Source organism: Rhipicephalus microplus, chromosome 7 (assembly GCF_043290135.1).
Source record: "Rhipicephalus microplus isolate Deutch F79 chromosome 7, USDA_Rmic, whole genome shotgun sequence".
Lineage (NCBI taxonomy): Eukaryota > Metazoa > Arthropoda > Arachnida > Ixodida > Ixodidae > Rhipicephalus > Rhipicephalus microplus.
This window is the reverse complement of record NC_134706.1, coordinates 69514929-69542802: the sequence shown is the minus strand read 5'-3', so window position 1 is coordinate 69542802 and position 27874 is coordinate 69514929. Positions and strand designations below refer to the sequence as shown.

The following is a 27874-nucleotide window of genomic DNA, read 5'->3' as shown; positions in this document are numbered from 1 at the left end:
ATTCGCACAGTGGGCGTGATCTTATCGAAATGATCTACTACAGTCCGGAACCCTCTCGAAAACTGCTGGCGCGGTTTGCGCTGAGAATCGTGTGGTGTTTTGGGACGATAACAAAAGCTTGGGAAATGGAACGTGGCAATATGATAGTCAATTCTTTCAACTATAAAACGAGTTCCACTTGCATCGCAAATAATTTGTGACACAAGTACAAATTTCACCCGCTGAACTTTGAACAACAAATCTAATGATATTATATTCATGCAGATTTCTAATCCAAAAAGTGGTTATTCTTTATGATGCCTTGGGCAGTACTCAATTCAGTATGAAATGTTATTATTATTCACGCGCTCCAACAAAATAAACAGCACAGTATACGTGGTCGGAAAAGTTTAGAGGCCTTATCAAGCGAGAAAAGTGCCTGTCGCTGTCTACACAAGTGTTAAATAAAATCATTGGTTGACTTCATAGATCACCAAAATTTTTGAAATCATGACGTGTTCAAGTGACAATGCCGCTAGGTCTGAATTGGGCAGATCCCCGAGAAACTGACAAACCGCATGTGGTGCAGAAAACTTTTAGCGAGTGAATACAGTCGACCGAGAAGCAGAAAAGGATTGCTGATTCGGCGTTTAAATCATCTAAGAAAAACGCATATGGAATCTTGGGAGTCTTTTTAGGACAGAAATTTTACACCCCACCTGCGCACTTACTGGGCTTTCACGAATGCGACGGTAGACCTGTCAGAATCTGGTCAGTTTGTTCACATGGTACTGCAGATGTTTTCATTGCCGTTTTCGAACAGCAGCCCAGTGGTGTGGTATACGAAGCGATCATGCGAAATGGTTGCTTCATTATTGCTCACTTATGTGAGTACTCATAGCGGTAGCATGAGATACGGTTATCACAAAAACTCAACAATTCTTTTTTTTTCAAGGTTCCCATTTTTTCCTTTGAAACTTTAAATAATCTCCCCCTCTCATCCCCTTTACCATCGTAAGTGTCTGGACAGCATGCCAGCTGATTGCGACCCTTGGCTTAGCGAGGGGAAACTGCAAAACCAGTCCGGGTATTGCATTTGTCATTTGAGAGCTGCAGGGGAATAGGCGGCTCACACATTTGTGGCTGCACGCAGTGAGCACTCGAAGAAGTTCATTGAAAAAATACGCTTGAGTACGTCTACGTTTTCTGCGAACGACTCATTTTCTGGGGGTCTATGGTGGCCAATGCTGATATTAAATGCATTATGTCCCGCTATGCTCAGTGAAAACCGGGTGCCTATAACGTAAGATATGACATGGCCTACATGAGCGAACAGATTATTTGCGAAAGCTTAGCTTTCCTAGAGGTAAATGGTGACTGTCTTGTCTTTTTCGTGCAGTTCAAGCTTGATTCCTGCTACCTCTCAGCTAGACCAGTCACCTCCCACTGCAACAAGCAAATGGCATCACATCAATAATATTCGAGGACACAATGATCATTCGCAATACATGTGTTACCGTAATTTGAGAGTAACTATTCCGCTAGCAAACACATTTTTATCAAAAAGTTGGCATACTGAAAATATTGTTTCTAAACTTCAGAAGGCGTTAAGACACTTGACGTTTGTTTTGCTGCGCGTGGCTGGCAACGCAATAGAGCTCACGCAGCCATACGCACTTTTTGCTGCAGTCAGGGAAATATGGCTCATCACCTCACAGTTTAAAATATAGTTACTGCGCACAAGCAAATTTGTTTTCCACCAACTTGCCCGCAAACTATCCACAAACTTGTCAATGGGCCCTTTTTCAAGACAAAAAACAGCTCTACGAAGCTCACCCAAATCGAAACTGGGGTCCGTAGTCTCTGAAGTTATCCGCCACGCACTGTAAAAAAATCTCGGGGGCTTAGTATTTTTCAGGAATGATTTGCAGACGATTCAAGCTGCCCCTCAGTTAGAAACTATCGCCACTCTGTGCAAAGTTTATAGGGGCTGCTTGGCCTAATGACCTTCCCTCCTCTCTCAAAAAAAAATACAGGACGCGCGTGATGTCGTTACCCCTTCACATGTGCAGAGTAGTCTCTCAAAAAAGGTCCAGTGTTATACTACCCTTCAACCAGTATCACGTGATACACACACTGCCAAACATTTTTACTTTCCCGCGAAGAAAAGACCACCAGGTAATTTGCAATGGGTCTCAAAAATAGAAGAAAGCAAGGTCATGTTCTCTCTGTACTACAGAAACGCTTCTTCAGTCCCCTGGCTACAAAGCAGATTAGCCAAGCATGTTCTGGAATCCTCGGCATAATTACCGAACCACTTGGACAGGAACATGGCATGCTTTCTTCTATTCTTTCTCTCACTCCGTCTCTTACTTTTTTTTCCAGCAGCCTCTTGGGGTTATATTGTGCATTGGAAAAGTAGCGACTAAATTCACCCATTGAGCTAGACACTGAAGTCTGAAATCTGGAGAAAAAACCCGTACGTGTTTCGGTGGCATAGAAATCTTTAGCGGCATCACTTTTGACAAACGTCGGAACTGATATGAGACAACTTCTGGGTTCTTTTCACAGATGACTCCACCACCAAAAAAATGTTTGCAATATTTAATATTTGTTGAAAGCCTTTTGAGTCAAGTGCTGCTACGCAAAGTTAGTGACCACTGGTAATTACAAAACATCTCATACTCTTGCTGATGAGCGATAATTGTGCATTAGTAATGAAAGAAAAAAAGTAAATTTGCACAAACCTGGCAAGCAGATAATGAGCTAAATTCACACTGCCTCACATTTTTCTAATTAACCTATGACTGTTTTCTCTGCATAGAAATGTTTGCTGCTTCAATATTTAAAAGTTTAGTTCCATCTTGGACAGTTTTTTCACCTCGTCGGTAATGCCTGAACAAGTGGAACCATAATGTTGTGAATTCAAACAGTTATTATTCATGAGCTATTCGTCGAAACTCAAACAATTTTGCATACACACTAGGTACATTGTAGCCTTCAAACCTATTCAATAATGTTGTTCTACACAAAAAAGTGTAAAAGAGGTTATTTCTTCAGAAACATGCATTGTTCTGCTCATTTTGCTATAAGCCTGCATAACTCGTTTGTTGCTTTACTGGCTACATTTCTTCATAGAAACTTTGCCTAATGCTTTTTTTAAAGATGCTCAGGCAATTTTATTTGGTTGTGTTGAACAGTTTTGCCACACTTCCAGTGCAACGAAGGCTTTTACAAAAAAAGCACTGGTGTTTGTGCGCATTGTTTTGAATGCTATTCAAAACCGCTTCAGACTAGGCGTCACTACCAGCTGTCATTAGAAAGTGGGGAACGTAAGCTTCCTAATGCAATTCAATTCACATCAACGGGAAGAGTGCAGAAGGTCAAAAAACAGTAAATAAAATGCATAGTGGTTACTGCCAGAGTGGGACCGCCACCTTGATAAATCATTCTGTTGGGCTAGTTGGTACATGCTTACTTAATTCTAAAAAGATGCATACCATTGCGGAAAATATTTGAGGTCAGAACAGAAAGGGCGTCACTCGCAACTAACTTTATTCTCAGAAAATCAGCAAAATATATAGGCGTAGCAACCTTGCACACGCACATTGCCTCACATGCCAGTAAAAAAAATACCTGAGAAGATTCACAACAAAAAATATGACAAAAAGCCGCTAAACGAAACAAGATTCTGAAGAAAGAAATTCCCCACCACGCAGAGCAACAGATATAATACTAACATGCGTATCTCTCTTCTTTTTAGCGTAGTATGCTTCCATAATTTTGCGTGTAAAGGTGTCTTTGCTCTTTTCAAGAAGGGATACACTGAAAAACCTAGCCTCACACTTGCAGGAACCACAATGTGCAGGCAAATGTGCCAGTGCATAAAGGTCAAAACTAGGAAGCAAGAACTTCCTGTGAAAAATGAACTTTCGGCATATTTGCCAGCACTTTGTGGTTTCTGCAAATGTGAGGCAAAGTTTTCTGGTGTATCCGTCCTTATTAACAGTAATGGTACCTTGCCACGTAAAATTATGGAAGCATTCTACATTAAAAAGAAGAAATATACACATGTTAGTATTACTTCTGTAGCTCTGCGTGTTTGGAAATTTTCGTTTCTCGGAATCTTTTTTTGTTTAGTGGCTTTTTTGTCATCATTCTTTTGTTGTCAATCTTATCGCATGTTGTGTTACTAGCATGTGAGGCAATGTGCACGCGCATGGTTGTTACGCTTGTATATTTCGCTAATTTTTCTAAGATTAAAGTTAGTTGCGAGTGACGCCTTTTCTGTTCTTTCCTCAATTTCGCTTCCCCAGTGGTATGCATCTTTAGGTATTTCATTAAGTACTGGGTCATTTTCCAATAACAAAACCCTTGCAACACCAAAATGTTTTGTTCACCTGTCCATCTAGTTACAGCGAGGGTAAGCTGTATGCAGAAAAAATAAAAGAAATAAAAGCATCAAACCTTGCATCAGAATAAAATTATCAGGATAAGCGAAAAAATATGAAGCGTAACTTCTCGCATCTCTAAATCCCACCAAAAGAGAATGCACTTTCTCTCAAAGGTGCAAGGAGAGCGTGCTTACACATGTGTCAGTTGACCTTGCAATTTCCTCCAGCTCTACTATCTCCCTGATCTTTTGACATAAACTAAGTGCAAGAAACACACTGTCTTCGAAAATAGGCCTAACCCATCAACCCGCGCAAAGATTCTGAGAAACCTCTAAACTGCTGTTCATAGACTGCAATGGTGCTCACGGAGTGTTTCATCATGTGAGGTTCCTGTCTGAGCCACTGACCCTCCTGCATGTCATAGAACAAAAGGGGCGTTTAATGGCTCAAATATCTTTTATAGACACAGCCTGAGCACTCACACAAAACATTTGCATCGCGTTTTTTCTGTTTCAATAACTAGTTAACAACACACTCATTGTTGATGGAACCGTTAGTTACCTAGAAAAAAGTTTTACAGTGCTTAGTAACGATTTCGGTTTCAGAGGACGCTAAACAATTGAGCTGCAACGTAGCGTGGTTTTCATGCGAACTTAGCTAGCTCCATGAATACAAAACCGCATGGACGTGGTCACCGTACAGACAACTTTCTTCAACGAAGGCTTTCTGGGTGCGGCGATAATTGCTTTTGATATGTAAACATGCATGACCCATAAAATTGCGCAGCCAAAGCAAAGACATCAGCCTTTGTGCTCCCATGCAAATTTTTCCCCTCTTCATTTGAAGAAGTCTGCTAGGAGAACAATTGCAATGTTGTGGAAGCCAACACAAACTTATTACATAGAAGGCAGTGGGTTGTTTACACAGAAACCAAAGGAGTGGTCTGCAAGTAATGGTATGACGAGCACTGTTGAGTTGACTTAAAGTGTGTCCTAACACATATCACTTCTTGATATTTTGTAGAAAACAACCGTCCCCCCCCCCCCGTATATCTATCCCACAAGTTAACTCGCCTGCAAAGGCTGCTTCGAGCAATTTCAATTGAAGGAACAAAAGATACAAAGATGCAGCACTATCTTTTAACTGAAATTTATTAAAAATTAGTGCAGATGTATATACGGTCCATCAATGAGAACAGATAATCTGCTCATTAAAAATTTATGAGACTTTATTAGCAGCTTTTTGACTATAGTGCAGCCATTTCGATAAAAATTTTCGGAAAATAAGGTGGACAAACACACAACTTTCGACCGGCAAGGACTGAACCTACAACCTTGAGATAATGCATTCTTTGCTCTTAACAATTAGCTAAAGCGGCGGCTGTCCTCTCGTCGACATTATCGAGTGTTTCTGAGCACGCAAACTTGGGAGTGCTAGTGGGCATGGTTCGTAGCACGTGATCTTTCTGCGTTTTCGTAGCTGACAATAACCCCTCCTACACTACTTAACAACATTAAGTCTTCAGGAACGACACCCTCGCTATGAATGAAAGGAAAAGAAATTTTAAGGGCTCATTTTTCCTTATTAAAAGGATTGTGTTCACCATGTGTTTAAAACATGTTACACACGTCGGCCTGTGCTCAAAGCTGCAGACTCTTTAGTTCATTCGAGAGGTGGATCTGCAGAGGCAAGAAAGTACACCGCCTGTACTTCTACACTTTCTCCCTACCTCCTTAAGTCTGCGAGGACCCTGTACATGCAACGTACACATTTGCCTTATTCTTTATTTGGGCCTTCGATGTGGCAAGCCACTCCTTATCACGCCTAGGATTCTTGAAAAACGTAAGCAGCCTCACAGCTACCAACAACAGCACACCTTTAGTGAAACCCATAATCTTAAATTGGGATGTTTACTCGGTGAATGCATCATCCACCTTGTTTGAGATGAGTCGATTACCACAGAGCATTCTGCAAAGGCAAGTGCATGTTTCGCCTTTTAGCCACTTTTGAATACCGCGACACAAAAGCAGCAATGGCTTTCAAGCACAAGGTTCATACCAACAATATGCGTGTTATTCTCTGAGGAACCACCATAAGTTCCAGAATTTATTCATGCCTCATTCAAAAAGCAGATACGCTATTTCAAGAAGTTGGAGCACATCCTGAAAAAAGCTTCAAAGTGGGCACGACATTCTACTTCCAGCCTGTTGATTCTGCGTAATGAAATATTAAAAAGTCATCCACAAAGCAGGAGCATTTTACAGCACTAGAAAACATCAACCTTTTAATAATAATTTTTCTTTCAGCACAGGCCAAGTACAAGTCGATAAAAATAAATGAAATGATTACCCAAATATAGACAGCCTGCCAGCGCAAATGATCTACTGCTCTGCGTCAAGGATGCTATTGAATTTCTTCGAGCAGTATGCTTTCCTGGAAAGTGTTGAACGTTACTTATCACATGTCAGGTGTTTGAAAGTGTTTCTCAAGCTGTTAGTTGAGTCTACCTTTTTTGCAAGGTCATAGAGGTGTGTTTGTAAGAGAAGACTATTATTATTCAATCGAGCACTGCATCAGTGTTTAGAGACCTGCACGTGGCCATTGTTCAAAGGAACAACATTCGCAGACTGCTAGGTTTCAGTGCTGTAAAATCTCATGCTATGTGGATAAATTTTTACTGTTTGATTTGGTAGAATCTGTGGACTGCAAGTAGCTTCTCGAGCCCAGTATGAAGGTCTTGCAGCACAAGCTCCAGCATCTTGTGGCAACACATTGGATTCCCGAATGTTTAACAATCGAATCCTTGCGCTTTAAACAGCTTTTCACTAAATGATGCACAAGTTGACGGTGAAAGCCTCGTCCATGGAAGCCACTGCTGCCTTTCTCATCGGGGCACACAAAAAGTGCCAAGCGGGCAGCCATGCACATGGCCTTGCAGGGTGCTCTGCGTGGATCACTTTAACACAAGGTGGTAGAAGCGATTTCCAAGTAAGTGTCTAGACTTCATATTTCAGGTTCAACTCAAGACGAGTTGCCGCTAGCCGAGGATTCACTTACGCATGCGAGGTATCCTAAGCATAGAAAGGAGCTACAGACCATCTGAAGGGCTGCAAGAAAAGAACACATCTGTCGCACTTAGCAAGCACAGTGTTTCTCACAAACTCTACTAGAAAATAAGGAGAAAGTGCTGAAGTTGAAGGAATGTTTATGGCCCCAAAACTTTCTGACATACGCAGATTAAACGATCAGATGAAAGGAAGAAAACACTGCTGCACTCATCACAGGCATAACTATGTAACCTGTGTCAAAAGCATGATGTATACGATCACTGACATGCAGCAGAAGCTACATCTGCTAGATGGGACGCTGTCTTAAGGATAGACTCCATGAAACCTTTATAGCATACAAACAACAGTTGCAAGGCATTTCCGAATCTATAAGTGGGACTGTAGGTTACTTTAAAGACAGCGTAGTACTTTCAAGTAGTCTTCATCAGGAGGTTAATTCACTCTGTTATTTTTTAAACGATAAGTCATTCAGGATATGGTCAACATTTGAGTGGTTAGCATTCGAGTGTCGAGATTGGTTACACAATTATTAACAAAGTTGCATTAATTTATTCACTTTTCAATTATTTGCAAGTGGTTGAAGCAAATGAGAAGTTGTGCCGCACGTCGCCACTTGGATAGAGATACGCTTTACAGGCTGCGGTTTTTTAAACTGCCATAATAGAATCATACTTGTTCTCCTGAAAGACTAATTGATGTAAAATTATATTAATGCTATAAAATGAAGAAACTTCTACAAACAAACGTAGAAACTTGTAGAAATAAAAAACGCTGACTTGAGCCAAACGCAGAAGCCCATAATAACAGACGCGATAGAAGATGTTACGGCAAAACTGGTGGCCCGGGGAAACATGGTGAAACCGTTGTTGAAACGAACAAGGGGCTGCCACTCATTCAAAGGGCCAATTTTTGGTAGACATACTCACACAGAGCAACCTAAAAATAATTCTGAGAATAGAGTTGTTGATATTATTTTCACTTTATTCAGTGCATACATCGTCTACACTGCATAAATCGAGATATTGAAAGTGAAAGTACGCAAAAATGACACATTTATTATTTTTGGTTGCATACAGTAGATTGCATCTGTGCCATACGAGCACTTTTGCTCGTCAGAAGGGTAGACTTGAAAGTGTGACAGTTTCGGCAAGTTGGTATGACATGACGATAGTTATAGCGCGAGAATAGAACGACGACGGGTCTGATTGTTTGATCGCGATCAACAATGATTGTTCCTAAGCGGTGCAAATATTTTGGATTGAGTTTGCCCGAAACTAGAGTCAAACCGCACAATGGAAGCCAAATCACGGTCAAAAGTGCCAGTGTGACACCGGCAGTGAACGTGACTTACGTCAAAATTAGTGTGACGAAACATGAGATGGCGAAAAGGGCTACAACAGAGAAAACTGCAAACCCCACTACTTACCCGATCATGCAGCATGAAAAGTGGTCAGGTGGAAGCTGTTTCCGCCGCCGAACGCCTTGTTTAGTTGTACACGGACAGAAGGGGCACCGCAGAACACAAAGCCGATAAATGCAGCCACGCAGACTCTGTATAAACTAAAATTTCACATTGTTAACTACTGGTGAAGGGACTGTGGCGGCACCCTCCATTATTTTGAGCGCGAAACGCCATCACATGACTACAACAGCCCATGATGCAAGGCGGGACCCGATGTTGAATATGTAATACCTCTGAGACAAATCAAACCAGTGCCAATCTTAAATGCTATTGCTTGTTTTAAAACTAGGTAATTTCCGATATTCTTCGTGCAAATCGTAATATTATTTTTAATCATGACTGCATTATTGTTTTGGTGACATCTGATGAGCTCAACATCGAAACCATCATAAAAATGCATCATGAGGGTGCAAAAAAAAGCAAGTGGCGAGTGCGTAACTCAAACTTCAGTTGCGCGGTACAAGTCATAGCTTTGTCCTGCGGGTGTTTTAGTGCTTACAGTAATTCTGTTCTTTGCAAACAACTTTTGTCTCACTTTGTTTTATGCTGCCTTACCTGTCTTTCTTTTACTGTTACAACATCACTTCAAAAAAGGAGTTGAAACCGGAACTTGTGCGGTTTCGATTTCAACTCACCGCACAATCTTCGATTTCAACTCACTATTATGGTCATCATCATCGTAACACAGTGGCATAGAGCATACTACTTTCGTGTGTTTGGGTCTGCATTCTCGGTGAAAGACGTCAAGTTAGGGTGGCTTAGTCAAGCGTGGGGAGTGTAACCGATAGCGGTAACCTCTAGTGGAAAAAGCAGAGTACCTTCACGCAATAGCTAAGCATCATCGGTGAGCTCAATTGATGTGGATCTTCCTACACAAACTAACCTCCACAGCAGAAATATCTCAGCGCGTAACTGCATGATCGGCAATTTATGGGTTAACAGAATGCTGTTCACACGACTATTTCGGCTTTATTTTACCGTTGCAAGTCAAGAAACTGCATCTTTTGAACTGACGGTGATACTTTGACTTTCCGTAGCCGGCGAACCTGTTGCACTTAACTACAACAGTTTAGATTTCGGTCCTCCAACTGAGATGACTCCACAACCAGAAATGAACGTTCAATGCACACTCTATGCCAACACGAACAAAGTGTATGCCCGCTGCACGCTTCGCTGCTTAATGTTGCAAGCTAAATAGTCTCTCGGCTTTTCCTCCACTTCCTCAATCCTAGAGGTGCATGAATGTAACAATGGTCAGCAGGGTCACAAGATGACTAGACAAAAAACCTCCCCAGGTATGAATCACCATTTGTGCAAACTAGTTACAATAATCCACAAGTATCCTGTACAGAGCTCACCAAGTTCACCAAGTAGTGGCAACTCGCACATGACTTCCAGCTCAAATCAGGCTCAGTCAAATTTAATAGTTGACAGTTTCATAAATGCAGCAAAACCTTCATTTTCTTGTGACCAACTAGAAAAAGACTGCAGTTCACCAGATGTATCAGTGGTCCACATAGCTGCATAAACGTGGTGCTACTTATGCATTAACATCGCGCTGGAACAGAAAGGGAATCTCCCATAACTGGTGACAGGTTACCGCACCTACTCTGTCGACAACAAACATGATGCTCAAAAAAACCTACCCTGCGCTAGCAGACTTAGTAGAAAAAATTGAATTAGTAAGAAAGGACTACAAACAGAAAGCATCGAAGCTTCCTTTACTGAAGAAAGAAGACTCCATTAAGACTGCAACCTTCGACGCCTAGAATTTCTTAGGAAAATTGTATTGTTGAGGGACCAGTAATTGAAAGAGCTTACACCATTGAAGCCCACGGTAGCATGTAAAGGAGAAAGAAGCACACCTGTGACATATGACTCTGCCGTTTGTGTTGTGACCAACTAGAAAAATACTGCACTTGACCAAATGTATCAGTCACCCAGAAAGCTGCATAAACTTGGTGCTACTTCCACATCTACTACATAGAAAGCTGCGTTAAGTTTTGTGAAAAAATAATGACACCTTATTAGCAGCTTTGCCTCAGTTGTGTGTCTTCTTGCTCGACCTACTCGAGCAAGGTAATCGCAGTTAGTAAGTGCAAATTGTTCATGTCGACATAAGCCTTACAGTCAAAGCGAAGCTGAAGCCAGGCCTTGTAAAATGGCAAGAGAACTTCAGTGGTCCGGTGTAATTATTTGTGTGCTGCATAGTGTTTTGTGCAGGCTTGGCATCTCCTTGTTGGCGTCTCCCAGATTGGTTGTGGGTGATATAGTTTGCGGATTACTTTACCCTTTCACAATATTCCAATTTGTGTTTTAGATTTTCTTACCAACAACCCACTGTTTTCAGCAGGCGTGCTTTTTCTATGTTGGTGTCTACTGTGTTTGTTGTGAGTCATCGTACTTCTGTATTAGTGTGGCATTGAATCGCGGTGCAAATTGATGTTTACATTTGCTGGCAGACAGTGCGTTCTGCAGGCCTGGTGTTTTTTGTGTGTGCCGTGAATGATAGATTGAGCAGTGACAGAATAACACACTTTTTTTACGATTTAATTTTTCGCTGATGCTTACTTACACGCTGTTATTAAGAAGACATGAGATACCTTCATGAAGATTCGAGTTCCCAACAAAGCTGTAAAAGCAGAGCACGTGAAATAGCTCCTCTATTGCATTTTCATCAGTCACAGACACTACCAGATACTTGAGTACTGCGAACAATTGTCAAGGCTGTTTCAAAACAGAGTGGGTACACTTTTTTGTCCGAAAGCTCAGCATGTCTATACATTTATTGCAACTTCGACCGTCCTCCTAGAATTTCTGCGATCGACCCACCTCGTCAAACATTTATGACATTCTAGTGTGTGTGTTTTTGCTTTCTTTTGCACAGTTTTTCTCTCTCGTTCTATTTTTCTTACCTTTCTCTCTCTATTCTCAAGCGCAAGGTAGCAAACCAGATGCATGCTTTCTGGTGAACCTCCCTGCCTTTCGTCATACCATCTCCCTCTCTCTCTCTCTCTCTCTCTCTCTCTCTCTCTCTCTCTCTCTCTCTTTCGACCGTGATTTTACTTTATTAGAATATCAAATTACTGTTTTGCCTGTCTGCATATTGTTCTCAAATCATTGCTTTGCTTTTCAAGTTCCCCAAGAGTAAGGGCTCTGTGAAACAGCTGTTTGCCTAACTCCATGGCTCGTATTGTTTCCACTTCCATAAATCTTGCCAATCGTAGGGTTTGTTGTGGCTGTTGCCTTGCATCATGTAAGCATATAGGTCCCGTTTTAGTAGAGCTGTTTCTCGTGTGCTTAATCTGAAAGCACTGATTAAAACATGATTCCGGTGATGCATCATAATGGAGGCACAGTTTATTTACCTACTGTTTTCTCACTCTAAAGTGTAATGGTTCCCATGCTATTTTTACAACCACACAGTAATAATAAAATAGACAGGTAATTTATTTTTCAAGTCTGCATGCATACATGTTAAGATGAAGCCTGCCTACAGCAGGCTTTTTGTAACCTGGAAATTTGGGGTCCTAAAAAGCTTGCACTTGCACATATCCTTGTCACATATGAATTCACTGCGTTTAGTGTATCTAGCTGCAGACGTAAGAAGGCGGCGCAATGGTTTCCGCTATGCGATTGTGTTCTTGTGTTTCTTTTTTACCAATGCAGTCACTCAGTGCGAAGAATGTATGGTGCGGAGCCATAAGGCCTAGTCAGGTGACTATTGGTGTTGTTTTTTGTGTCCTGCACTATGGCAATTGTGTATTGTCAAAAAAATAAATGGATAAAAACATAGAGTCCAGCTGCATCAAAAAATCAGATTCTTAGAAGAATTAGTGTGTGAAAAACATAGGCTGAACTGTTGTCTGTATTGTTCATGCTTCTATTTCTTACTTAACCACACTAACGAGCCACTGTCAACCATTTATCAAATAAGCACACAAAGTTGAAAGAGTTAGCATGTGTGTTAATGAATGTTTTAATGATTATGTTCATCATATTGGCTCTACGTTCACTGTTAAACTTAGGTTGGATGTCTATATACAACATTGATTCAATGTGATTATTTGATTGTTGTTACCATATTAATTCCATCATGTTAGGGCAGCGTGATCTTTTGAATGTTGCTGCCTCGTCAAAAAAACCTGTGAGGGCAACGTCAATATTCTAATGCTGCTCATACATTAAAAACAATGTACTATGGCAACGTAATACTATAAACATCGTTGTAATGTTATATTTTACCGTCTAATGTTGCCTCACATTCGTTACCTTCAAACCCCGTGGACTAAACGTTCTGCTTTACCTGCGTATAGGCACCTCTAAAGCTTGCTTACAGGTAGCTATTCTCGTTAATTTGTCTAAAGAGAGCTGTTGCAGACAAATTCTTAAAACGTATGCCTTAAGTAACTGAAGAAATAATACAGATGTATGTGCTCTTGAGAGTACATCGTTAGATTGCGCCAGTGCGTCGTAATCGACGGTGCAACTCTGAGCAACCAATGCCTTCGCGCTAGATTGAGTCGCTTGTTAACGTGGGGCACATCATTCTGGAACATTGAACATCATACCTTTGTGCAATTAGGCCAAGCATGTAGGCGATGCGAAATGTTATTTTAGAAGTGTAGCACTTTCTCGCTTACGGTTCGTGCGATTACTTAAATTAGGTTTTTTTGCAGTGCTTGCATTACTCATTAACTAGGAAGTGAACTTTTTCCACTTCTTTTGGTATTGAAGAGAAACACCTGCAGATGCACGCTGCGAACTGCAGCAGAAAGTACTACATTTCAAAAGTCTATGACAAAAAATCCAAGATTTTCTTCATTGAGTACGGCGCAATACAAACAAAGCTAATCACAAACCATTCCTAATAAGTAAAGCACGTGCTAATCAACGCTGGATTCTTATCATGTGTTATTATCACATATATTGCACCAAGCATTCACACATCACATCTCTACATATACCAACATCCACCCACTTTGCCCACCGCTTTAACCAAACACATAGACGTGGTGGGCAAAGTGGTGGGAGACATGGTCGGTTCACAACGAGCACGCCCACTACAACTCCCGCCGTCCGCCATCTCTGCGTGTCCACCGTCCTCCCAATATGCCCACCGTATTTCCACAAACCCACCTACCTTCCCAGCATTAAACCGCCACTCCCACCAAGTGTTACACAATGCCCACCACTATATTCAGCATGTACATCAACTTTCCCGTCATACCAAACATATTTTCAACAGTTTCCACCATAATTTTTATAGTGAGCAATGCAGAGATTTTCAACATATTTGTAATAATAAATCAGCCCATTGCATTGTACAGGCTGAGAATACGAGCTTTTTTTTCAAGCAGGCTTAGCAGCGACCTAGATAGCCGAGGAATGGAATCATTTCCTGCCCATCATCGTTCTTAGAAAATATCAATAAGCACATTCCATGTTGAATCTTTGGCTTCCATGTTTTGTCTTTATAATTACCCACCCTTTATGTAATACCCTCTTGCGGGTCATTAAGAAATAAAATGAAATGAAATGAAAAAAAAGATTGATGCTCTGTCTGAAGTTGACTCATTGGTTGAACAAAACTTATGAAAAGTAAACATAAATGAAACAAAAGCTAATTTATTTCACCCCCGCCACACACAAGTTCAGTTACCATCATTTCTATTATTAACTCAGAAATTGGAGTTGGCAATTATTGTGATTATTTAGCCCTTCGCCGAACGCCCTTCGCCGAACGGCCCGCTGCCATGTTCCCGCAACTCTGCCCGCCAGTGCCGCCGTACCAATCGACCTACCCCAAGGTATGGTTCATGCAGCTCGATGCCGTTCTGGCGCTGAATGGCGTCACGGACCAGCTGCAGATGCACGCCATTCTTCTCGACGCCCTCCCGGTAGAGTTGCGTCATCTCTCTGGCACTTCAACCTCCAGCCAGCAGCCTTACGATGACCTCTGCTCGGCGGTGCTTGCCAGACATGGCCTCACCTACCACCCGCTGCCGTTCACCCGCGACTTACAGGTTTCGTCCGCGTCGCAGCGTGCGGTACCCTCCGGCCCAAAAGTCTTCACTGAGCAGGACCTAGCTTCCCCGACAACGTCTCCCTCCGCCTTGGATCCGGCCGCTGGCGCGGTGAGTCTCGCACCCGGTCACAGATCCGACGAGGTTCTTGAGGTCGTTCCTGCTGCCGACGACCTCTCCACCACGGGGTGCGTTTTTTCGAGGTCCGCGGCCGATGGTACTTCAGGCGTGCTTGCCGCCGGCTCGTCTCAGCCGACCTTCATGGCTCACGGCACGGCTGACACGTCGGGTTCTGCGACGGCGGCGTCATCGAGCGCCCTGGCGTCTACAACGACTGCGGACATCGTCACGCCTGCTGTTCACCCCCCGGTCGCGAGGGCTTCAGTGTCAACGATGTCCGGGGGTGCCTCTCCACTCACCTCGGTAATCTGTGTGTCTGGCCGGCAGCAACCATCCTCGCCCTCGCGGTCTCTCGCGGGCGAGGTTGAAGCCAAGGGCTGTCAACCACGGCCAGACTTCCGAGATGTTGCGACTCTGACCGACGCTCCTGAGGACGACGTGCCTGATCTGCCTATGTCACAGCAGACCGCACATCTCACGCCTGGCATGCGGGCACCCATCTTCCATACCGACCTGCGCACGAACCGACGTGCGCCGACTACTGAGGGTGATTCGCCAGGTCAGGGTACGCCCACTGAGCCTCCTCTGCAGTCCAGGTCTGCTGATTCCCGTGACACGCCTCCTGCTGAGTTCTTGACGGAAGCCGTGGGCGAGCTGGCGTGTGACTGGACTGTGGGCACACCCTTTACGGGCCGCATGCGTCATTCACCTCTGCCCGGCGTGTACAATCCTACTTGCTCACTGCCAGCGTGGGTGGTCAGATCCACTCATATTCAGATGCCACTCACGTCACGACACCTGCGTACCGACGTCGGCACCAGTGTTGTGCACGCCCGCGAGGGCACCGTCAAGGCCATTGCTTGTTGAGGGGTGGTCTGCAGGACTTCACTACACCACTTCTAATTGCTTCGCGCGCAGGGGCCAAATCGGCTTTTGTGCACCCGTCGTCACCTCACCCTGAACGCATCTTTACTACATGCAATGCTAACTCGCGACACCCTGTGCGCTCCCAGCTAGCCCCAGCTGGTCATCCTGTCACCCACTTGTGTGCAAACACAGTTTCGGAACGCTTACTTCTTCGTCCTCTGCGCAACTCCCAGTGTCGCCCACCAGAGACCCACTGGCTCCCTTTGGTCACTACACGTTGACAAACTGGACTTCCTAAACGGACACCTTGCGGATTGTCGTTCATGTACATAGTCTCTTTCTCTTTCTTTGTCATATACACTTCAAATCGCGCAAAGCGCTAGGGGGGGAGCCCTGTAGTGCATGATCATCATCATCATTTTCTAAATCACCGCGCCGCGTCTCTCGCGCAGCAGGCGCGAGCTCGAGCTGCGCGAGAATGAGAACGAGCTTCTGGCCTGGCGGTTTGGACGCTGGTAGTCGACGTGGCTCCGCTTCAGGCCTGCAATAAAGTGGCGAGATCGGCACGGCCCCATCGGCCGCCTTCGACGTCATCTCACGTCTCTCTTCTCTCGCCGCTACAAGCGTGTATTCATCACAAAACACGTCTGCGAATGATCACATGAACCACATTATTGTTAAACTACCTCGAATAGTAGTATTATCGCCGCCATTGCTACTACTTTTCAGTTTTTCACTATGTTCATATATAACTCGTTGTTTTCTTCTTTATTGAATAGTGCCTTCCTTATACGGCTCACAACGACAACTGTGAACGCTAGCAAGCTCACCATATTGAAGAAGAAAGTTTTGCGTCTTTCTTGTAATTTACCACATTTCTGCCACACAGCAAAAGTGTTCAAAAACACTGGATCATTCAGGATGCATCAATATATGATTTAAACTAAGTCGTTTATATACGTTCTGCTTATTGAAAAATATTAATATGATAGCCGAAATAGCTAGGTTAGAAGAAATATTTTCCTGCTTATATTGTACATCCACCTAACCCGTGGTGTACATCAAAATATAGAACGAAATACGGAAATCAAGTGTCGAAGATTCAACTCCATACACTTTTAAACCGCATAAATTGGGAGCATAACAAACATGTTTAGCATATCACTAAAACATGCCCCGCCGCGGTGGTCTAGTGGCTAAGGTACTCGGCTGCTAACCCGCAGGGCGCGGGTTCGAATCCCGGCTGCAGCGGCTGCATTTCCGATGAAGGCGGAAATGTTGTAGGCCCGTGTGCTCAGATTTGGGTGCACGTTAAAGAACCCCAGGTGGTCTAAATTTCCGGAGCCCTCCACTACGGCGTCTCTCATAATCATATAGTGGTTTTGGGACGTTAAACCCCACATATCAATCAATCATATCACTAAAACAATTGCAATTAGTGTTTATATGATGATGTGACCTGGTAGCTACCTTTTTATACCTGCGTTGCAATACCTCATTTGGTATCCATCCGTCCGTCCGTCCGTCCATCCATCCGTTCATCCATCCGCCCATCCGTCCATCCATCGATCCATCCATTCATCCATATCCATCTAGCCACCTGCGACTTTTAGCTCTGTTTCGTTGATGGCATAACATAAGTGTGTGACGAGTATAATATACTAGCCATAACATGATTAACATGACATGTATGCCCTGAAGGTCATGATTTACAACTCAAGGTTTTGCTGCTCTTGCGGTGGTTTCGTTTACATGGCATGTTAAAAACTGGTATGGTGTGACATGATTGCATGGTGAACACAAGTTTCAGACTCTAACGTAGAGATTATGACATGCATGGGATGTAAGTCAATATGGTTGATTGGGCAAGTTGGTGAGACATGATTGTTTTGAAATAAGAGCACACTATTTTGACGCGGACAGAAGGACAGAGACAAGCACTTCAAATAATAAGCTCTCATTTCAAAACAATCATGTAAGTCAAGAGTCCTGACAACGCGCCACAATCATGTGACGCTCACTATCGTTTCTCTTGCTTCACATATTCCAGATTTGGTATTACCTGACATGAATGAATGAGGAAGATGTGTGACTGGTGCAAACGTGATAATCATGAGGTGCATGTCATGTAACAACATGACTACGTGCCACGCTAAAGACGTATTCATGACCGTTTCGCTAGATTCACATATTCGAAATTTGGTATTACGTGACGCCAAAGGACGACAAAGGTATATGACACGTGCAAACATGATAATCATGATACACTTGTCATGTAACAACATGACTACATGCTGCGCTCATAGTGCGCTCGCGGTCGTTTCGCTAGCTTCGCGTATACCAACTTTGGTATTGCGTGAAGTCGATGGAAAAAGAAGGTATATGACAGGTGCAAACATAATGATTGCATGCGTGTGATGTAAGAACATGACAACACACCACGCTCATTATTCACTCGCAGCCAATTCGCTAGCCTCACATATGCCAAATTGGGTATCATGTGACGCGAACGGATGACAAAGGCATAAGACACGCCCAAACATGATAATCATGAAGAGAAGTTATGGACGGGATATTTTACGCCCACCTTGATACGTTGCATTGATTATAAAGTGACCTATAAACCTTCCCCATTTCTGCTTCGCATATGATTCATTTTCACTGTACGTAGGATATGCCAATTTTTTCTTCCGTATTCTTTCTAAGCCACTATATTCTGTAGTGTGACGTTTTTCTCGCAATTAGTTCGTTGCTTTAACGCCATAGCATTTACGAGCTTGTGTCACCACGGAAATTCCGCCGTCGGCGTTGGCACCGTTGTTTATGAGTGAAAAATCGTCCGTGAGCGATCACGTGAGGAAGAAGTAAATAAAATAAAAAAAATTTTAGTTGCAGTGAAGATTGAACTCGCGCTGTTCACGATGCAAGCAGGTGTCCCACCACAAAGCCACTATGTTGCTTGCATCTGCTTCGGGAAAAACACTACGTAAATGTCACGTAGTGAAAGGAGTCTGCTTGACTCATTTTGTTCGACAGGTGTCACGACGAAAACGAGCCATTCGTCAATCTATAGGCGCATTTGGGAGGCCATCAAACTACGTCTAAAAAGGCCGAGAGAGGGCAGCCATCACCGCAAAAACACACAGGAACTTACAAACAGCTCTAAAAATTAACTACTATGTCTATCTAGTGGAAAACATATAATGCCTTTCCTGAGGCGTTGATGAAAGAAACAGCAAACGCTAAACAAAGTGCTGCTATCTGTGAGGCATTGCGATACTTTTTATGGCCTGCAGAATGACGAGCGCGCTGCGTATATCTTGGAGGCCATGCGACTCTTGCCTTAGAGCAAAAACATGGATGTACTATTCACGCACGCGCGCGCGTGTGTGTCTGTATGTCATTTGTGAGACATTGTGAAAAACGTGTCTCGGCTACAGCAGCGCGCCGCTTTAGAAGAGGTAAGTGGCCACACTGCACAGTCACTGCATTTCTATAGATACGTCGCGCTTTTGCGCACGTGTGTTTGTGTGCGTGTGTATGTGTTAGAAATTATAATACTAAGTATGCATTTTGCGGTTGAAGGACATACCAGGGGCCGGATTTCGGTATCGCGTTCAATTCTTAAACGCCAAGCTTAAGGGTCCCCCAACTTATTTGCCGAAATTACTGAGGTAAGGTGTGCTTAACGTAAAAAGCGAAAACATTTATTGCTGTCACATTGCCTCATCGTGCTGCATCGTAGCTAATGTACGCTCGTAAGTACCACTTCAGATAGTTATCTCAAAGATTAGTTTTCCTATCAGTCATTTACTCTTGAACATCATCGACCAGTAAGTATGCAGATATGACGTGTCAAACAAGTCGTCACATAAGCGAGGTGTAAGATGTTTGATTATGCGCGATAGAAAAACTTCACTTTCTCTATGGCATTTATTTTGTCAACGTTAATACTTGAGGTGCTTACGCCTGGAGTTGGCAATACTATTTTAATCAAGGCACTAAATTAGACGAGCCTTTCAAAAAAATTACTGTTTACGAATACTTAATATCTGGTGACTATTAGGAAACCTGTGTATAGAGTTCAAGTACACAGAGATCACAGCATTTCGAAAACTGTTGTGTTTGTGGCCGCATCATTTGTGTAATTTCAGAAGATGTTAAGTGATTGCTCATGACAGACAAATTTACTCTAGGTCTTCATAGAAACTGTACAATGTGTAGGTAATTTCAGTTGACGCACTTTGGTTGGTTAGTTTAAGGCGTATTCCGTTGGGCGTTTTTGAGGCTCTGAAAAGTGGCTGTGCCTTTGATTGATAGAATTCGAGCTCTCGGACGACATCGGTTGCTTTTTTTTTGAGCGTCAGCCTCTGGCTCAGAGCACTCCCGACCGCTCTGACTTCGAAGTGAGAGCGTGACGTGATCTGACCGGGAGAAAAGAATATGTGACACAAGTCGGCCCATCACGTGGCTAACGCGTGGCGTACATCGACGACATCCTTGTCTTCAGCACCACTGGAGTGTAAGAAAGTTGACCTTCGTCAAGTTTTCCCACGACTCCGCAAATATGGACTAGTCGTCAACGAATCGAAGAGCGGGCTCGGCGTTTCCTCACTGGGCTTTCTCGGCCATCACGTAGATTCGCGTGGGATCTCTCCACCGGCCGCGCGTGTTTAAACTATATTCTAGTTTCCATGACCAACAAATAAGAAGAAACTACGTGAATTCTTCGGGCTTGCCTACAATTACCTGCGGTTTATTCCTCATTGCGCTGCCATCTTGCAACCACTTCACGCACTTCTATCCGGTCAAACGAAGCCCAACGCTTCCATCTTCTAGACGCGCGATGCAGAGACAACTTTAGGGTCCATCAAGGAAGCTATGTTTAACACAACGCTCCTTACGCATTCAAAAAGTGACGCCATCACGGCCCTCACAGTGGACAACGTCACCACAGAAGCAATCTTGCAGAGTTGGTCGACGGAGTTCGGCAACCGGTCGCTTTCTTCTCACGAAAGCTGTCACAGACTGAGTGTCGTTATAGCACATTCGGTCGCGAACTGCTCGCGGCCTATATGTATGCCAAGCCCTTTGGACACTTCCTAGAAGGTCGCCAGTTCCATATCCTCACCGATCACAAGCCGCTTACGTGTCGTTGAACCACTAACAACTCCCACTCCCCACGTGAAATCTGCCAGCTTGCCTACATATCCGAGTTCAAAAGTGATATCCGGCACATCCGTAGCAAAGACAACCCTGCTGCTGACGTGCTTTCCCGAATAGAAATCAACCCAACTATAGATGAGCAACCACCAGTCGACTTTCAGCGACGGCTACTACACAACATGACGACAGTGAGCTTCAGGTGTTGGGACTTCAAGAAAACTTCCTCAAGCTCGAAGATGTCCAACTTCCAGGCTGCGCGATTCCCCTCGTTTGCGAAACCCCTACTGGTTATCCTCGCTCCTGCGATCCAGCACCATTTCGCCGCAGTGTATTCGACGCCTTGCATTCCTTGTCGCACCCCGGTATACGTGCGACGCAGCACCTCATCACATGGGGGTATCTATGGTCTTGAATGAACATCAACGTCCGCCGCTAGATACGCAATCGATTCAAGTGCCAGCTAACCAAAGTCCAGCGCAACACGGTGAGCCCACTGGGTACCTTCACGCCTCCTGACTCGTGGTTCATTCACGTGCACTTGGACCTCGTCGGCCGTTTGCCACCATCGAAAAACAGCCGGTATATGCTAACTTGCGTAGACCGGTTCACGCGGTGGCATGCGGCACTACCGCTCACCGACTTCATGGCCGAGTCAGTCGCCCACGGACTCATCACCGTGTCGATAAGCCGCTACAAAGTTCCAAAGACAATCACAACAGATCGTGGTCGTCAATTAGACTGCGCGTTCTTCCGCAACTTGTCCTGAATGCTTGGTGTCAACCAGATCAGAAAGACGGCCTACCACCCAATGTCGAATGGCATGGTTGAGCGATTTCACCGCCAACACAAAGCTTTGCGCATGGCCTCGCAATTGTTGATACCCTGGACGGAGCGACTACCACTCGTCCTCCTTGCCCCACGCAGCACGATACATACGGACGCGTCCTGCTCCTCGTATTTGGCAATACTCTAAGGCTTCCTGGACAGTTTTTTGACATGTCACCAGTATCTCCATTGGACGTAGCTGATTATGCCAGTCGCCTCAGGAATGCCATGAGAGATGTGTCCTCTATTCTAGTACGTCAACACTCACGCCCAAGTTTCGTAAGTCGTGCGCTCCGCGACTGCACCCACGTCTTTGTACGACATGGCGCAATCAGACCACCACTGCAACCCCCTTACGACAAACCATTTAAGGTCGTCAAGCGTTGCCCGAAGTATGTCGTTCTGCTGCCTAAAGGACGCGAAGACAGTCTTTAATGACCGCATAAAACCAGCTTTCCTCGACACTGGCGCCGTCTTGGTAAACTACAAGCCATTCACGAAAACCAGACGAACGCGCTTCGCAATAGCAGAACCTACAACCTGCTCATAGGGTTCAGAATCAGAATCAGAATAAGAAATGCTTTTATTTTCAAACAAAATTGTTGCGAGTCCTTCAGGCGAAAAGTTTCATAGTACAGCTTGAATGTGCCTGAAGGCCCTCACATGGCAGCAGTAACACCAAAACCAACATAAATACAGATGTTTAGCATATATCTAAATATTATACACCAATTTATTTAAAATAAAGAATTTGCATTACGTTAAATAACACTAGTGATTTCCTACGAACACATGGTACTTAAAAATGACATAGAAATGTAATACATATGTGAGAAGAGATGTGACAATACATTGTGATACATCAGGAACATTAGTATTTACAACACTATGAAAAGCACTGCTATAAATGACTATTATGCACAATATGATGATACTTTGTATATTGAAAAACTGAGTGCGAAGTTGATATTACAACAGAAAAATGGGTAAATGTAATAACGATGTCTTTTGTATGTTCATTCCGCTTTACAAAAGTATTCTCTAATTTGTTTGCGAGTCAAAGTATTCGGAGAAATCTTTCCCCTTCCACTTTATGTAACAACGAAGGTAGGTTATGTCGTAATGACTGCATAAGATAATTTGTGCGTCTGAATGGTACTAACCACCTGTCTAGGCTACGAGTGCGTGAGTCACTTTTTTGTATTCGAGTCGTGACGTATGTTTAGGAAGGATTTGATATTGTCGGAGCCGAAACAAAATGAATATAAATGTCAGTATTCGTAAACATTTGTTGCATGTATTATACTATGTTGTTAAAAAAGTTGCGCACTGGGATGAAAATTGGGTACATTGGCAGTTTGTCGATGCGCGCGTTTTTGAAGTTGAAGAAGTGTACAAATATTAGCTTTCGTTGTGGTGGACTATACAAGCGCACAATAGTGAAGATGCGATTCAAAAAAGGAGTAATGTATTTGCAACTTCACCTTCTCGGGAAAAAAATGTCGAAAGCAAGACAGAACCAGCGGCAGATGATAACAATTTTGAGATTATATCAACGTGATCAGTCCAATTCAAGTTTTCTGAAAACGTAACGCCTAACACTTTGTATTGCCTCAAAATTTCAATTGGAGCACCGTCCAAGAATAATTCTTGATTGAAACAAGGTTGGCTGCCTCTCGTCCTGAACAATATGGCTTTTGATTTCGAGCTGTTAATTGTTGAAGCATTATTACGAGACCACGCCAACAAATTAAAAAGAATATTGCGAGATTTCTGCGACAGATCATCAAGTTCATGGCCAGAGACAAACAAACTTGTATCGTCAGCGTACAACACAATGGATTCATCACTAACAATTTCAGCAATCTCATTTACATAGATATTAAATAAGGTAGGTCCCAATACGCTACCCTGCGGTGCTCCCGATTTAATTTCGCGATGCGAAGAGCACAAATTTTCAATAGCAACGCACTGAGTCCGCCCGGAGAGATATGATCAAAACAACAAGTTTGCCACACCCCGAGCACCATAGCTGTCTAGCTTTTTTATTCAAATTTCATAATTTAAGCAATTTAATGCCTTGCTATAGTTTATAAATATACCTAAATGTAGTTTTCTGACATCAATGTTATCAATTATTAGCTCCTTTTGACATAACAATGCCGTCTCTGTCGACCTGTCTGGCCGGAATCCGTGCTGACAGTCAGACAGAATGTTATTCTTTAAAAAAAGTCACTGATTCTAGCCGAGATCACCTTCTCTAAATCCTTAGAGAAGGTGGACAGAATAGAAATAGGCCTATAGTTCCCTAAGTCGTTTCGAGAACCGCCCTTAAAAATTACTGAACCCTGGCTTTCTTCATAGCACTTGGAAAATGGCCAGCTTCTAAAACAAGATTAAACAGAAATGCAAGGTGGATTGCGATGACGTCAATTACAAATTTTATTGGTCTGATTTGAATGTCATCTGAATCAATTGCATTGCTGTTTTTTAGGCCCGAAAAAAGTACGAGAAATCTCAGTGTCATCAGTCGGCTCGAAAAAATTGCTATGCATACATCTGTTAACAGCTGTTCCAGTGACCGCGCTATCCGATGACGTCATCATGTTCACGAAGTGATTATTGAAGCGTTCAGTTAAAGCGACGCCTGTCACCTTTTCATCGGTTAAGGTGACTTCATGGAAAGGCTGTTTCACATTTTTTTTTTGTCTTATGCCATCGTTGATTATTTTCCACGTTTTTTCTGGATTTTTCCTCTGTACCGAAGCAAAAAGGGTTTCACAATAGTGGGCTTTAGCCTTTCGCAGTTCTTTGTTTATTGCAGTTCGTAACTTCTTAAAAGCAACGAGATCACTTTCTTCACGCGTGCGTAAAAATCTATTGAATAACCTATTTTTCTTACTTATCATCTTAAGGTGTTGAGGCTGCACCCAAGGCTTTCTAATACGTTTCTCTACTTTGCCCGTTTGAGTGTAAAAGATAAAGCGTAGAGTTGAGTGAAAATTGATAGAAATTCGCCGTATTTCTCACTAGCATCTTTTTTTATATAAAGAGGACCAGTCTGTGCACATCGCAAGTGCGCAAAAATGTTGCATATTTTCCTTGGATAGACGTCTATAACTGAACGTGGTATCAGGCAAGCTTTATATATTAACATAAAATGAGCATACTACGTATATTGCGGAGTCGTCGCTGATATCATAGCTGATGGTCCCGGCTGTATAAATCTGTGTATCAGCGTTAACTATGAAATTATCGAGAGCCGATACACAAGATACCGTCACACGAGTAGGTGTTGTGATAACGCTACTGAAACCATGTGAATCCATAAGTTTAACAGTTGCACGGGTATAAGTGCCATCATCGAGCATGGTAATGTTGAAGTCGCCACCAAGAAGAACTTTGTACTTGTGAAAAGAAGCCTGCTCTAAAAGTTTTTTGCTGATTTGTAAGAAATTAGACACGTTGCCAGTAGGTGGTCGGTAAATCACGACAAACAGATTGTTGTCCGATTTAACGCTGAGCACTTCATAACGGGGCAGTGTGCAGGTGAATTCCTCAAGCACATTGCAATGTATGCCGCGCTTAACATGCAGTGCAACGCCACCACCACGTTTTCCTGCGCGGTTAACAAAGAAGTGGCTATACCCATCTATGATAAGCATTTCACTGTGTTTCAGAGTTACCATGTTTCAGAGAACATAATAACGTCAAATAAAAAAGTAAACTCGGCCAGAAACATTGCTAGAATGTCTTCCTTATGAGCGGGTGAACGTGAGTTCACATGAAGGGCAGAAATATTTCTCATGTGTGAAGACAGAGATGTTTCAGGTTGTCGGCTAAATTCTCAATACATTGGGCAGTCAAAAGGAATACGAAAACTATAAGATTTTGTATACCGTATTCTACGCGATCTTTTGAAGGTCAGCCTCCGAAGCAATGGGAATCACTCTGATAGCCTCAGTTTTGCACGCAAGTACCTTTCCGTTTCGCGTCCAGACAAAGCGCCATTGATATTCACGCCTTCTTGCCAAGGCAAGTGAAAGAAGACGTTTCAACGCTGGGCAGAGATGCTCATTAACAAATACTCTGGCATCATCAGGAATTCCAACCTGGTTATTTTGCACCCTGGCCTTCCGCGCTTTCTGAAGAACAGTGTCCCTCTTCTGTACGCTCTTGAACTGAACAATTATGTTAGACTTTCCAGCTTCTCGGGTGGGCACGCGTTGACAAACTTCAATATCAGAAGGTGCTATGGGCTCACCAAGTACATCACCAATTTTCCCAACGAGTCCTGCAACACATTCGTTTTCCTGTTGTATAAGCTTTTTAATTTCTACGCTTGACCTGCGCGAGTATTCCTCAAATTGAACAACTCTCTCCTGAAGTTGCTGAATGATGTTATCATTATCTTTGCACTTAGCACGTAGCTCTTCATTAGCTTTCCTCAAGGATTCTCTTTCCTCTGTTGCCTCCCGAAGGCGCTTTTTCATATCCTCGAACTCATCGCTTATAAACTTGACACTGTCTGTTAAAGACTTCATTTGAGCATTAAGTTTCTGAATTTCGGTTCGGCTTTCTCTTTCATTTGTAGGCTTCGTCATGTCTTTCGAAATGAAGAATAGTAGCTGCTGAAACAATGTATAACGCTAAAACAAGTGAACAAGTGAACAGCAGGTACACAGCCACACAGAAAAGCAGCAGCGAGAGCATAAATTATTCAGTTATGAACTGTGCATCATTCGTACACCAACTTGCAGTACAGGGAACAGTTTTTTAGCGTTGCGCCGATGTGCCGTCACTGCTGCCAAGTGTGGGACCAGCGCCAGGCAAGCGGCTTTTGTAGGGCTTGTCCCTATGACGTCGGCGGCGGAAGAGCAGTCATGGAAATGATGCAAGCAGACCAAGGCTCACGGCGGCAAGCAAAATTTCGGATATCTGCAGTACAGGGAACAGTTTTTAGCGTTGCGCCGGTGTGCCTTCACAGCTGCTGCTCCTTTTCGCTCCTTCGCACACGGGCTACCTAGCTAGAGGGGAGGGGGGGGGGGGCATGGCAAGCCCGCGTGTTCAGTGCTCCGTGTGTTCGAACCAGCACGAGAGAAGAAGACGCCAGCAAAAACGACAGCGTTTTTGGACGTCCATGCCAGAGCAGGGATAAATAAAATATCTAGGAAACCAAACGCCCCACGTCTATGTTCAGGTATATGCGTCTTTTGCGATTTTTAAATGTGTACCGATGTCCGTTACCTATATGTGACATAAGCTTCAAGCAATCGGTGGCACGTTCACTCTTCAATTGTCAACAAGGATGCTCCACTTTTCTAATGTTAGTCCATCATCTCCATCAATTCAAGAACGAAATGACTGTATCTTCACCTAGATGACCTATCAGCAAGACGCTGCTCGCCAACATGACGCCACATGCTAAGCACTTTCCCAAGACGGGGGTGGACCTACTAATCACGCACCCTTCGCTGCAGCACAACGTGACTTCAAAACGATTCATTGAGAACCAAATAGGTTTCGCTGCCAGGGCTTACGAACACGCGTGGTGCAATGTAAAATGAGCGATGCTCTGGTGCATGCAATCTATAGTGTCACCGGAAAGTGTTCCAATCGCTAGTCATTGGTAGATGGGATTAAGGTGTGCCACCAGATGCCAACATAGAGGCATAAGATTTAAGGGCGGTGAAGTACTTACAAAGCAATAAATAATATGAATCTGCAGAAAACGGGAAAATATTTCTGTGAAAACACTTTTTACGTTCATGCATTACAGCATTTTTTACATCACAAGGATCAGCCATATATTCGTTCTCATTCATATCAGTCATTATTCGGTGATATAACTAACGCCCAATTATAAAGCAGCTGTTACCGTCAATGTTACCATCAATATTATTGCCTTAGAAGGAAAATACAAAGCAAGTACAACGATCTGTAGTACTTATGTGAGCAGCAGAGTGC

The 27874-nt window shown here is 43.4% G+C and overlaps 1 protein-coding gene across 5 annotated transcripts in view; it reads left to right on the top strand.

Annotated features, from left to right (window-relative positions):
* Positions 1–27874, top strand: part of LOC119179712 (japanin-like-RA2) — a 354550-nt gene that overhangs the window by 16451 nt on the left and 310225 nt on the right. Inside the window, exon 2 of one of the 5 annotated variants that reach the window (XM_075869256.1) lies at positions 2551–2642. The exons of the other annotated variants lie outside the window; for them this stretch is intronic. The gene's annotated coding sequence lies outside the window, so the exon portion shown is untranslated. The remainder of the gene's footprint in view (positions 1–2550; positions 2643–27874) is intronic. 5 annotated transcript variants of the gene reach the window in all.